Source organism: Puma concolor, chromosome D4, assembly GCF_028749965.1.
Source record: "Puma concolor isolate L17-30 chromosome D4, mPumCon1.1.hap2, whole genome shotgun sequence".
NCBI classification, from domain to species: domain Eukaryota; kingdom Metazoa; phylum Chordata; class Mammalia; order Carnivora; family Felidae; genus Puma; species Puma concolor.
The window spans coordinates 51,870,879-51,884,436 of NC_141679.1; the positions used below are offsets into that span (position 1 = coordinate 51,870,879).

Here is a 13,558-nt window from a genome sequence, read left to right on the forward strand (position 1 = left end):
ATATATAATGCAAGATATAAAATAATGTATAAATAAATAAATAAGAACCATATATCTGCATCTATGAGTTCAATTCTTTCAAGCTTTTAACAGGCAAACAAAATACCCTGTCCAAACAAAACAAAACAAAAAAAATACAAACTTCTGACTCATATATGCACTAACATTTTGTAATCATGTCTTAAAGGATATGAAGAGCTCTATCATTTTCCTTATTATTATTTTTTTAAGTAGTCTACATGCCCAGCATGCAGCCCAATGTAGGGCTTGAACTCACGACCCTGAGACCAAGACCTGAGCTGAGATCAAGAGTTGGAGGCTTAACCGACTGGGGCACCCAAGTGCCCCCCACTTTTGATTTGTATATTTTGAAAATTTAACTCATTCTTCCATAGAGTTGAGGCAGCAGCACACAGAACAAAAAAATACCAGATCAGCCATTACCCATACACTAATTTTTTTTGGCTAACATTGGAATATTCTTTAAAATAAGTAGAGTTGGTGAGAGACAGTAAAGGGCAATTTTTTTGGTAGAAAAGATTTATTTTCATTGTATTTGAAATATAGTAGTCCAGAAGCCAAAATGAAGCTTTTAGAAATGAAGACTTACGGGGGGGGGGGGGGGGGACAGAAGAAAATATATTTAATAATAACATATAATAAGTATAGGGGTTCTAACTTATTGATTCTTTCAAAATTATTCATTATTTTATCCATTCAAAAATTATTGATCAACTGCCTATTGTGTCTAGGCACCATTCTAGATTCTGATTCTAGATCGTGATAATGTAGCAATGAATAAAATAGACAAAATCCCTGTCTTTATGGGGCTTGCAATTTATTAGGGGGACAGACATGAGGCAAATAAATAAATATATGTAATATATAGTTAAGGACATAGACTATACAATATGGAAGCCAGAACTGAAAGATGAAATGGCAGCTGGAAGGGAGAGTGAGGTAAAAAATGAGTTATCTGCTTTGTTTTGTTTATTTATTTACCAAGTGAGAGAAATCATAGCATGAACTTTGCTCTGGAATTCTTTCTGTCTGGATTGCTTTTTTTCCCCCGAACACGAATCTAATTTTCTTATATGCTTTGCTCAAATGTCATCTTTTCAGTGAGGCCTTTACTGGTCATCTTATTTAAGATTGTGCCCCTCTCCACCTATCAGCACTCCCTATCTGATCTATATCTTCTATATTTTCATTACTGCTTTTGGTTATTATCTGCCTTAGCCTCGTAACAATGCAAGTTCCATGAGGGCAAGAATTACTTTCTGTTATGTTCACTGCTGAGTCCCCAGCGATCTCAACAGTTCCAGACATATACCTGGTATTAAATACATACATCTGAATGAATGTTTGAATGAATTAACAAATAAGCAGCCAGCAGAGTGTTTTAACATATAGGCGAGGCACAGAAAGGACATCGGTTGGGGTGAATATAATGAACACTACAATGAACAATGGACAATAATAGTCTCTGCCATCAGTACCCACCTTCTAGTGACTGGAAATAAACAGACAATCCTACTCCAATGTGATGAGAGTTCTGGGTGTTCTGGAAACACAGGAATTTCCTCCTCTGCTGTGAAATGAAGACAAGCTAATTGAGATGGGGTAATAGCTAAATGAAGACTTGAATATTAGAGCTACCCAGGTGAGGAAAGGCAGAGAGAACAGCATGTGCAAAGTAACTGATGATAAGGGAGAGCTTGCTACCTTCTGGGAACTGTAAATATTTGAGGGTAGTGGAAGTTTAAAGGGTATTTTAGGACACCCTGAACATAAAGGACTTGATGCAGAGGACAAGCGAGAGTCACTGAAGGGTTTTACATAGGGAGTCACAAGATCATATCTGTAATGTTGGAGAGAATGATTGGAATGTGGATACTAGCAATAGTTAACTTGGCATTAGGTGATAGTGGACTCAACCTACATAGTGGCATTAAGGGTGGGAAGAAGCATAGAAAATCTGATGATAGTGCATGCCCTTCCCCAGAACAAAAGAAAGAATTTGTAGTTCAAGAAAGAATAATAAATCCATTGATGCCTTCCAGTGGTAAATAGGCTATTTGCAAAGTAAGATTAGCTCCTAGAAAAGTTCCATAGCTGAACCTTTCTATCTGTTCTCCTTTAAGTGCCCACAAGTGTGCATTGCTTCTCTAAGTATCATTGTGCATGCATGGAGCTTCAAGGCTAAACAGCAGAACTGGGGAGGGACCCTGGTTCTGTTGTGTCAACTATCTGAAGCATCAGGATGTAGAAGTATCTTTTGTAGGAGCCAGAAAAGGTATCAGGTGTTAGTCTAGGAAAGAAATTGTCTAGAAGGGCAGAAGACAACTTTCTGGACCTTTTTTCCTACTACCTTCACTAAGCCCTTGTTCCTTTCTTTCCCTTGGCTTCACCCAAGAGCGTTGTGTTTTGCCCTTAGCCTGAAGTAAACAGACATTGTATTCTGTTCAACCTCTGATGTTAATTCTGCCTCTTAAGTCACCCTTTCGTCTTCTTCATCTTGCTCATATATCTCACACACATACATGCGTGTGCACACAGACACACACACACACACAGACACATACACACATCCTACATTTTTACTCTGGAAGCTCTACCATAATACTTGGCATCTATTCTTCCTGATTTTGCATCTCTGTCATGCAACACAGGTTTTACTCTCAAAAAAATGTTGGAATGAATGCAGCTGTGCTAGATATGAAATGAGAAATAGTGTTTCATATTTATAGGAATACCGACTGAAATACCTGAAGTCGAAAGAAGAAAAAAAACAGAGTAACTGTACCAAGAGGAAGAGAGGAGATGCCAGTATGATAAGTGTGTCTTAGTCCAGTCAGTCTGCCATAACCAGATACCACAGACTGATTGACTTAACTAACAGAAGTTTATTTTCTCATAATTCTGAAGACTGAGAAGTCCAAGATCAAGATGCAGGCTTATTTGGTTCCTGGTAAGGATTCTTTTCCTTGCTCATAGTCAGCTGCTCATAGTCTTCACCTCAATGGTGAAGAAAAAGAGAGAACTCTGGTGTCTCTTCCTTTTCTTATAAGGACACAGGCCCTATCGAGTTAGGGCTCAATCTTATGACCTCATTTAACCTTTATCTCCTCCTCATAGGTCCTATTTCTAAATACAGTCACATGGGGGATAGGGCTTCAACACATGAATTTTAGGGAAACACAATTCATTCCATAGCAATATGCCCATTTAGTGAATCTCTGACAGATGTTCACAAACTCAGTGCTTTTATGTTCAAGTGTTTCCCAGCTTTTTTACATCCATTATCAGCTTTTAAAATGTCATGCATTAGGCATGTGGGCAGTGCTCTAGGGACTAGTGGTTTGTTGCACTGCAAGAGTCTGCACAATGACCTACAAAGAGGCTTGCTGTTTAAGCCAGATGACCTACATTTGAAGTCTAGTTTTGACACTCCCACTTCTGGGCAAGTAAAGTTATTTACATTCTCAGTGCTCATCTATAAGATGGAGATAATACATCCTGCCATGTTGTTGTGAAGCCTGAAGGAGTGACATGTATGGAAACATTTGAGGTACGAAAGATGTTCTACAAGTACACGGCCTTTAGACTTCATTCAATCTAGTCACTTGTCTCAGCAACCACTATCAAGATTTCATTTCTTATTGGTAGTGTGCTGATAATTGGCATTTACTATGTGCCAGACAGTGTTATAAGTCACTTTAAGTTTATGTAGTATCTAAATTAATCTTCACAAACATGAAGTAGCTGTTATTATTACTCTCAAGAAACAAAGTCAGCTTCTACCGAAATAGAAGAACCTAGTGGCTATTGTTCAGCCTATTCAGAGACAGAAAAAAAAGCTAGAATATGTAAGACAAGAAGTCCCTAAATTCTGAGAAACTACTTAAAATTTTTCTTAAGTTTCTTTATTTATTTTGAGAGAGGCAGAGAGAATGCAAGTGGGGAGGGGAAGAGAGAGAGAGAGAGAGAGAGAGAGAGAGAGAGAGAGAGAGAGAGAATCCCAGGCAGGCTCCACACTGTCAGTGCAGAGCCTGGCATGGGACTCAAACCCACAAAACCATGAGATTATGACCTGAGCCGAAATCAAGTCAGATGCGCAACTGAGCCACCTAGGTGTCCTAAGAAACTACTTTTGATTTCATTGAGATTCCTGAGATTATGGAGGAAGGTGGCTGGCATTAACAACCTCTAATGACTGCCCCTACTTCTGAAAGGGGTGGTCTGTTAGTTTCCTATTTCTACTGTAACAAGAAGCAAGACCATCATCACCACAGTAAACCAAAACCAAGCACAACCTGAAATAGGAGAGAGGGTGGGGGCAGAGACTATGAGGAAACAAACACCAAGTCTATAAGGAAGTGAATGGAACAAACATGCAGAAAAGAGGCAGAGATTTAGGAGGTCCTTCATTAACAAGCTCTTTATTCCTTATTAGATACCTTTCAAACTCCTGCTTCTCGCAACCAGAACAGTTTTAATTAGAAGCATGCTTGAGCAGGGTGGAGGCTGTACCTGAAAAATCCTCCACCTACCCTAAAACCCCATGAAAGCATGGAAAGGGGTTGTTGCAGGCGTCACAGAGGATGGGAGGCTTGGAGGGTAAAAGATAAACTACAGGCATGGACAGAAGTCCTAAAATCCAGGACTGCAGGGTTTTCATACTATCCCCATATGTACTGGAGTTTCCCTACTCAATAATTTGTTGTCATGTTTCTGCTCTCCCAATTCCAACATTGCTGTGACAAAAACAAAACAAAACAAAACAAAACAAAACAAAACAAAACAAAACCCAAACAAACCCCAAAACACAGCTCTGGTTTTTGTGAAGCTCTGATGGCTGAACTGCAGTGAAAACAGCATCTACACCATGGCATCAGCTGCCACTGCTATATCGGATGTTACTGAGGATTCACCAGGTACTGTGCTAAACACTTTCCCTGCATTATGTCACAGACTTCATACAAGAAGCCTACAAAGCAGAAAGTAGTATTATTTTCATTGTAAACATCTTAACATTGAGGTAATCTTAACCTACATGCTGAATGTTTCTGTGATGAAAATACATCAATCCTTTTAACATAAATCCATAATAAAACTAACACATTTACAGGCAGAAAAAGGAGCTTTGGAGAGAAATTTTAGGGAAGGATAGAGAAAGGAGTTCCAAGGGTTTGCAGTGATGAAAATGTATGGTCTGGCTTCAATTCATTGTCTTTAGGCATGGATTTCTTTAAATTTTTTTTCCCCTGAAGCTTTCTTCTAGCTCCAACTCCTTTTTTTTCAGTCTGACAGAAATGTCTTGCGTTTTCATCTTCTACAAATGAATGTTAAGGAAAAGAATACTGGCTGAAATACTGCCTTTTGCCTATGGCCTATAGCTCACATGTATTCATGGACTGTGGAAACAGGGGCTTGGGGCAGATGCCAACTCCTGGAGTCCAGCATATGTCATTCCAAGCTTGAAACTCTTCTCTTTGACTGTGGTTATTAGATTCAGCCTCTAGGTGCTCACCTGTTTTAAACTATTTTTTAAGTTTATTTATTTATTTATTTTGAGAGAGAGAGAGAGAGAGAGAGAGAGAGAGAGCATGAGCAGGGTAGGGGCAGAAAGAGAGGGAGAGAGAAAATCCCAAGCAGGCTCCATGCTGTGAAGTGCAGGGCCCAACATGGGGCTTGAACTCATGAACTGTGAGATCATAACCTGACCTGAAACCAAGACTTGGGCACTTAACCAACTGAGCACCCCCAGGTGAAGGCTCTAATTCAGCAGAGGCAGTTTCCCCTTCAAAGATTCTCTTTGATTATAGTTTTAAAGACAGCTTAAAGATTTCAAATGTTTATTTTATATATGTAAAAATGAGACATGTTAGGATCATTGGAGTTTATCAGTGAATGAAAGTGGGAAACCATGGAGCATCCAATAATACGCTACCGAAATCACTGCTTCACCTGCTTCACATTGCCCACATTCTTCCTTTCCATTCTGGAAAGATGTGGAAGATCACTCTCCTTAAAATGCATTTATATCTGCTATTTTCTCTTATATGGCAGGACCATACTGTGAGGCAGACAGCTGAACTCTAGGGGAGTGGAAAATTGGAAAGTGAGATATAACAAGAGAAAAAAATAAAAAAAAAATATTCTTCTTGTTGAGGCTTAAAAAGATATCACCAACTTTCTGGCTTGTACATGGAAGCCAGGAGACCATAACAGGAACAACCCATCCACTGCCAGGAAAAGAAGGTACATTTTGAAGAGAGATGCAGAGGGGATAGGACCATCTGTGAACCACCAGTCCAATCTAGAAATGCCATACGATGCAAGTACTTTGACATACAGGCCTTTTAACGACAGAATGATTATTAGGGTGTTTCAGTTTTGGGGTGTCTGGGTGGCTCAGTCAGTAGGAGGCTGACACTTGATTTCAGCTCAGGTCATGATCTCAGGGTCATGGGATCGGTACTGACACTGGAGCCTGCTTGGGATTCTCAGTCTCTCTCTCTCTCTCTCTCTCTCTCTCTCTCTCTCTCTCTCTCCCTCTCTTTCTCTCTTTCAAAATAATACATAGACTTAAAAAAAATAATGTTTCAGTTTTACTCTGTGTATAACTAGTGAGGAAATAGTTTTCATTGATTTATTTAGTCTAGTATGTATATATTAAGAATCTCCTGTATACTGTGCCTGGTGTGTTTTATCTTGTTTAGCCACTAGTAATTTCCTTTATCTTTAGGGAGTATAAATTATTCACTTAAAGTCAGAAAATCTTAACTTCTTTATCCACCTACTTTTTCAATGGCTAAAATCCAGGGCTAGTATAAAAGTTAGCTGGTTTCTACAAACTCTGCTTAAAGATTTTACTAATCCTTTATAGTCTACCAAGCTAAGGGAAATCATACCCAAATTAAAGAAATATATAATGTAAAAAGTTGACATTTTTTTGTTTAAAATAAAGACAATAAAATAAATATTTGCTAAGGTATTGGTGTGGATGCACTAATCAAGGGCTTACCAAGGCTAACTTTTTATGGACAAACAGAACAATTAAAAAATGCATATACCATGTTTCTGTTACGTTATTCCAAGGGCCATTTTCTTGGTAGAGGATTTGGATTAATTAGGGTGACAGCTGCTTGGTGTGAGCTACAACATTTCTAAAATGAGAACCCACTCAGAATTATGAGCCTTCATCCCTGCATTAATTGTAAACGTGCAAAAAAAGAAATGTTCCATTCTTAAAGATGGAGAAGTAGACTGAAATCAACACATAATAGGTCAGAATAGCACTATGTGAAATGACTTGCTTTCAGGTTACAAAATGCCACTCGTTCATGAGACTTTATACATGCCATTCCTTCTTTGTCCCACATCTCTTGCTCTGTTTCTCTTTCCATCACACACGCACGCACGCACACACACACACACACACACACATACACACACTCTACATAAACATATGCACTTCTTCAAACTATTTATCACACAACTGTCTCATTTCAGTTTAAATGTAACCTCATACAGGGAGATGACTCTGATTTAAGTCTATTATTATGTGCTTCTCTTAGTTTCTTTCACTGCATCCTACACTTGCATCACAACACATGCCATACTGTAGATGACTGCCTGAACACATGTTTGTATCTTCCAATATACCATACATTCTGATGAAGTAGGAACCATATCTACACATACTTAGTCCATCTCTGATTCATAAAAGAAACTCACAAACTGGCTATGAAGTTAGTGCTTCAATGAAGAAATGTTAAAGAATGACTTGTAAGTTATAATGAAGTTTATTGAATGGATGAACATATTTAGTGACACAATGTGTCAGTCAGTTGAGGTGAGAGGAGGGTAGGTTTATCAATGACAAAATGAGAAAAATAACAGTCCACAGAGGCAAAGAGCCCTTCCAAACTGTCTCTAGGAGAAGGGGAACCCTCAGCAAAGCTTCATCCTCCTGGTTCTGCCAGTGGATGTGTGTTCATCATTGAAATGAGTGAGTTAAACTTCCTAAACCTGATATCACTGGACATTTGAATCATATAACAAACTCTTGTGGATCTGGTTCCAGTGCTCGAAAGCAAACTTATGCTTATAAATCAACTATAAGGTGTTATGATGAGAGATTATTCTATGAGAGAGAGAGAGAGAGAGACAGAGGGAGAGAACCTTACTCTTATGCTCTAGGCACTTATGAATCAGATTCCTGGGCCTGCAGAACAGAGAGCAAGACCCTAGACTAGGGTAAATTCATGAAAGTAATGCCTGTAATGGCCAGTCCATATGTCTGACCAACTGGGAATTTTGACAAAGCAATTCTGTCTGGTCACGTCATTCAAACTTCTATATTAAAAGCTAAGCAAAGCAGAAGCCCTCCAAACGGTAGCCTTTGAAATAGAAAAACAAATAGAAACCCATTAATTTGCTAATTGCTCTATATATCCTGTTATTGTTAGCAATTTAAAAGGTTTTATTGAGCATAGAGTATGCCTAATTCTTAATTATGCCACAAGGAATACAGATGATGTGTTAAGTAATGTTTTTAAAATTCAGGATTTATTAAAATTTTTTTAACGTTTATTTATTATTGAGAGACAGAGTGTGAGCAGGGGAGGGGCAGAGAGAGGGGGAGACACAGAATCTGAAGCAGGCTCCAGGCTCTGAGCTGTCAGCACAGACCCCCACACAGGGTTCGAACTCACAAACTATGAGATCATGACCTAAGCCGAAGTCGGATGCTTAACCAACTGAGCAACTCAGGTGCCCCAAAGTCAGGATTTATTTTATGGAAAAAATTGTCATGCAATCTGAATAAACTTATGTCAAATTACACTATTATTTGGTCAGATGGAAATTGTTAATCCTTAAAGTCCTTACACAACTATATAAAAAAAGAACATTTAAAAATTAAATGCAGGGGTGTTTGGATGGCTCAGTTGAGCGTCAACTCTTGATTTCAGCTCATGTCATGATCCCAGGGTCATGGTATTGAACCCCACCTTGGGCTCTGCTTGGGATATTCTCTCTCTTTCTCTCTCTTCCTCTGCCCCTCTCCCCCACTTTCCCTATATCTCTTTCAAAAATAAATAAATAAAATAAAATAAATTATTAAAAAGTAAATGCACATAAGACTGAATTTTCAATTAAATTCAAATTAACAAAATAAAAGACAATTAATGATATTACTATTTTGAAAGTAAAACCACTATTTGTAACAAAAACACTAAAACATGGAAGTCATTGCTAAGGGAAGTTTTTTTTTTTTTTTCTTTTCCACATGTGTATATTGTCTGGTTTATGTAATGTTAGCTCAGGGAGAAAGAGAGACAATGAGAATAGGGGCAGGGGGAAGGCAAAGATGCCTTGTCTATTTTGTTAATCACTCTATCCTTGATGTAAGATGCCTGCACATGGTAAGTGCTTGATAAAAACTTGTACATTTAATAAAAAATAAATTTTCTGACTGCTTTTCATTATTTAAAATTCTGTGTAGCCATTGATGATGCAGTGGCATTGTTTTGCATTTACTTAGTGGTAAAGCTTCATTTTCCTATTCAGTAACTTTCTGTCCTTTATTCATTAGTCTGGAGCAATAAGATTATTATTATTTGGTATTATTGTAAATTCAAACATGGTCAAACATGGTCAAACAAGCAACAAGGCTATTATAATGTGGTCATCAAGATCCAAGTTATACATATATTCTTATTTTCAAACCATAGGGCAAAACTATAACCAGAGTTCTGGATTGGACCTTGGAACAGAAAAGAACATTAATGAAAAAACTGGTGAAAGACAGGCCAGAGTTTAGTCAATAGTAATGAACCAGCGTTTGCTCTTAGTTTTGGCTAATGTGCCATAGCAACATATGAAAATAACATTAGGGGAGACTGAGGAGCATAGCGAAATCTCTATAATATCTTTGCAATGTTTTGGCAAAGATACATGTACCTCAATATCTTAAAACTTGTTTTTTTTTAAAAGTAAAGACAAAATTAAAAAAAAATTCTCTTTGGTATTTTCCAATGTCCCCAGAGTTTTATGTCAATTCTAGAAATACTGTGCAAATCATGGTTCTTTCACAAAGCAATCTATAATCCAGTTGAGACAAAGGAGACACAAACTAATCTGAGAACAGCTAAGTGATATTGAATAGAAGTACAGTAAGATACCAGAGAAAAAGGGATGTGGGTATATAAACTATGGTCATCAGATAAGACTTCATGGGCCTCTTGAGGTGGAAACTGATTTTGTTGATATATACATGCTTCAGATAGGTAGGGGGCAGAGAAAATATTCCAGGTAGGGGAACAGGATGAGGGAGAGTATGGAAGAAGACATGATGACAGTGGATGAAAGGACTAAAACTGGACAGGAAGTAAGGATTAGAAAAGAATAAGATGTAAGATTAGATAAGGTAGCTGAGGTTTGACAGTGGTGGGCTATGAAGCTGAGATGGTTGATTAGCCCTGAAGAGGAGTAAATTACATCTGACTGTGCTTTGAGATCCATGAGGGCAGCAAATGAGTCTTATTCATCTCTTTGTGCTCAGAAACCAGCACAGAACTAGATGCAAAGAGTATTTCTTAATGTGGGGCAAATAATTTTGCACATACATCTTTGCATACATTTTCATTATAAATTGAGATCACTTCCTAGAAGTAGGATTTCCTGGATATATATAATCACTAATACCTATTGGCAGGTGGCTTTCTATTGTGTAAGGTGACTACCTGGCCACACCCGCATCAGTGAGTGTATTGAGAAGAATTCAATTCACTCTACGCATTCCATGTATAGCAGGTTTTAACATAGGGAACTTGAGGCTTACATATCATTGGAAGGTCCCAGAAAGCAAATTTGACTGTCATCCAAAATCTCAACCTATAGCAACACCGTCTGTGGTTCTCAGTAGGTCACCTAGAAGCTTCTTTGAGCCTCAATAACCTCTGACGACACCCACAAACTATTTCAGTCTGCAGCCTAATGCAGATGATCTTCAAGAGGCTAACCCTGAGGCCACTTCAAAGTCTACACCTGCCTTGTGTCTAACTGTAACTGCCTCCAGAGAAAATTGTCCCCTGTTTCTTTTCTTCCTTCCAAAGCTCTCCCAAGTTCCTCTCATTGGCAGACCGGGACATGGAGCCACAGGAGAGGGAGGTTCTTAGAAATCTAGTTTTAACCTTTCCATGATTCAGACAATCCAATACAACACCTTCAATGAAACACTGGTAACCTAATGAATGGATGTCATTATTGTAGAAATTTTATTACCACTCATGTAATATAAATGCTATATCAAATATTTAAAAATCTGCTTTATAATGTAATGACTATGAGATAAGATCCTAGTTCAGGGACAGTCTCACTTCTGGACCGTATGTGGTAAGTCATTAGGGCAAACACTGAATTAGTTATGGTTAGTCTAAGGAGGGTTCCAGATCTAGTTCACTCTTATTAAGGTGTTTATTTCTAGATCCTCTCCATCTTAGACACTTGATCTGTAGATGACCTGTATTATCTCCAATAACTCTAAGCTATACTGGATGAAGCTTCTGGTCTGGTCTCAGCCTAGGTTCCAGTTCTGATAGTGAAGGTTAAGGGGCCAAAATGCCTGTGAATATATTGATATCACATCCTCAGTATGAAGACAAACATCTTAAGGGCAGGAATGACACAACCTTCACTCTTACCTGTCTTCTAAAGTGAGAGAGAGAGGCGGGGCGTGGGGGAGAGTGAGCTATGTGTCACTTTCTGGTTGAAAATATTTTTCCATGGCATCTCCTAGTATTAGAGATAAAACTCTAACTCTTCAGTATTGCATTCAAAAATCTTCACAGCTAACCTTCAAACCTGTCTTTTAAACTCATCTCCTACTAGCTCGTCACATGCCTTCTGCAGTCCAGTCACAAGAGACTCCTTTGTTGTGCTTCTGTATGGATGCCCTCCTAGGATGTTCTTACCTGGAAGATTTTCTCCTCCAAAAAAATTCCATCACAGCTTTCAGAGAAATCTCAATATGCCAGCCTCCTTGAAACTTCCCCCCAAAATAACCTCTTTTCCCTAAATTAATTGTGACCCTTATTTCTACAGCACCACAGAACTTTATCTATTTATCTACAGTAGCAGTTTTCATAACAAATTTAAATTGTTTAGATAAGATGCATATCTTCTCTATTAGATAGCTATATCATTAAGGGTGAAATAACCTACATTTTACTCTTAGGATTTCTATCACCAAGTAGATTATGCTCAATAAAGGTTTAATTGCCTGAATTTAATAAAATGGCTGACATTTGTATAATACTTTAGAGTTTACAAAATGCTTTTGCATGCATTCTTCCAATTAATTCTTACAACAACCCAATGAGGCAGATATTTTTATTATTTCTATATTGCAGATAAGGAAATTAAAGCTCAGGAATATTTAGGATCTGTTCAGCACACCAAAGACTCACCACAAATGCTTCCTGATTGATGGCTTAATGTAGACAAGTGCTCACTGCTATCTGTACTTTTATAGGAAACAAAAACACAGGCAGTCTTCATTCTTGAGCTTGGTGTCAGTGGCCTGTGCTTCACATATGCTATTCCATCATTAAAAACACAATAATCACATTTTCAATCTTTCCTTACAACTCCGCACACAAATATGAGTCAAGATATGGTTCTGGCCTCATCTTTCTTGCCTTTCTTGTAAAAGTAGCACCATAATACTCACTTGCCAAGCCTTCTGAATCTAATATAATTAGGTAGCATTTGCAAAGTCCTAAGTATCCCTTAAAATTTAGGAGTTGTATAAATGCAAATGTTATTATGGAAAGGTGGAGATGGCACTATCAAATGTACATTTCTTATTTCAACATGAAGGATTCCTTCTGTTATCTTCTGATAATATTTTACCACTGTGCTGCGTATTTAGATACAATTAGAGACAACTTCATAAAGGATGGGGATTTGAGTACACATATGAACAGAAACAGGACAGAAAACTTGGGGTATAACTAGCTTGTTGCAATAGGGCTTACAAAAAGTTCTGAATCAGAACTGGCCAAATTTCTAAAAGATTTTTCACTCTGTATCCCAGTCACTCCCAGGGCTTCTAGGGAATTAATTTATTCCTTCTAGTTGTCTAACGTCAGATGCTTCAGGAACTTCTGGGTTAACATGTATACGTTCAAATCCCCAATCCATTGCTAACTTCTATGCACCTTTCTGAGCCCCAGCATCTTTCTCTGTTAAGTGGAAATAAAAGAAGTAGGTACCTGTCTCATAGGATTCTTTTGTAGATTACACGTAATGATGAACGTAAACCTTGGCTTAATGCTTGAAACATATTAAATGTCAAAAAATATTATGATTTACAGCGGTGGCAATAAAATAAGAGAAGCAATAAAAAGAATGGCTTCAGAATTCTAAGGGACCGGGTGTCCTTTTGGGCATTTCAACACATTCTTAAAAGAACTTTCTGAGGTAATTTTCAGCAGCATCCCCATTTTACAGGCCAGGAAACTCCAGCCCAAATCGTGGGTGATTT

General features: G+C 38.0%; 1 protein-coding gene across 4 annotated transcripts in view; it reads right to left on the bottom strand.

Annotated features, from left to right (window-relative positions):
• Positions 1–13,558, bottom strand: part of LINGO2 (leucine rich repeat and Ig domain containing 2) — a 506,668-nt gene that overhangs the window by 197,819 nt on the left and 295,291 nt on the right. The window contains exon 4 of one of the 4 annotated variants that reach the window (XM_086685451.1): positions 1,504–1,591. The exons of 2 other annotated variants lie outside the window; for them this stretch is intronic. The gene's annotated coding sequence lies outside the window, so the exon portion shown is untranslated. Of the gene's footprint in view, positions 1–231; positions 1,592–13,558 lie in introns of those variants that run through there. One more of the 4 variants, XR_015243594.1, reaches the window with a different exon arrangement.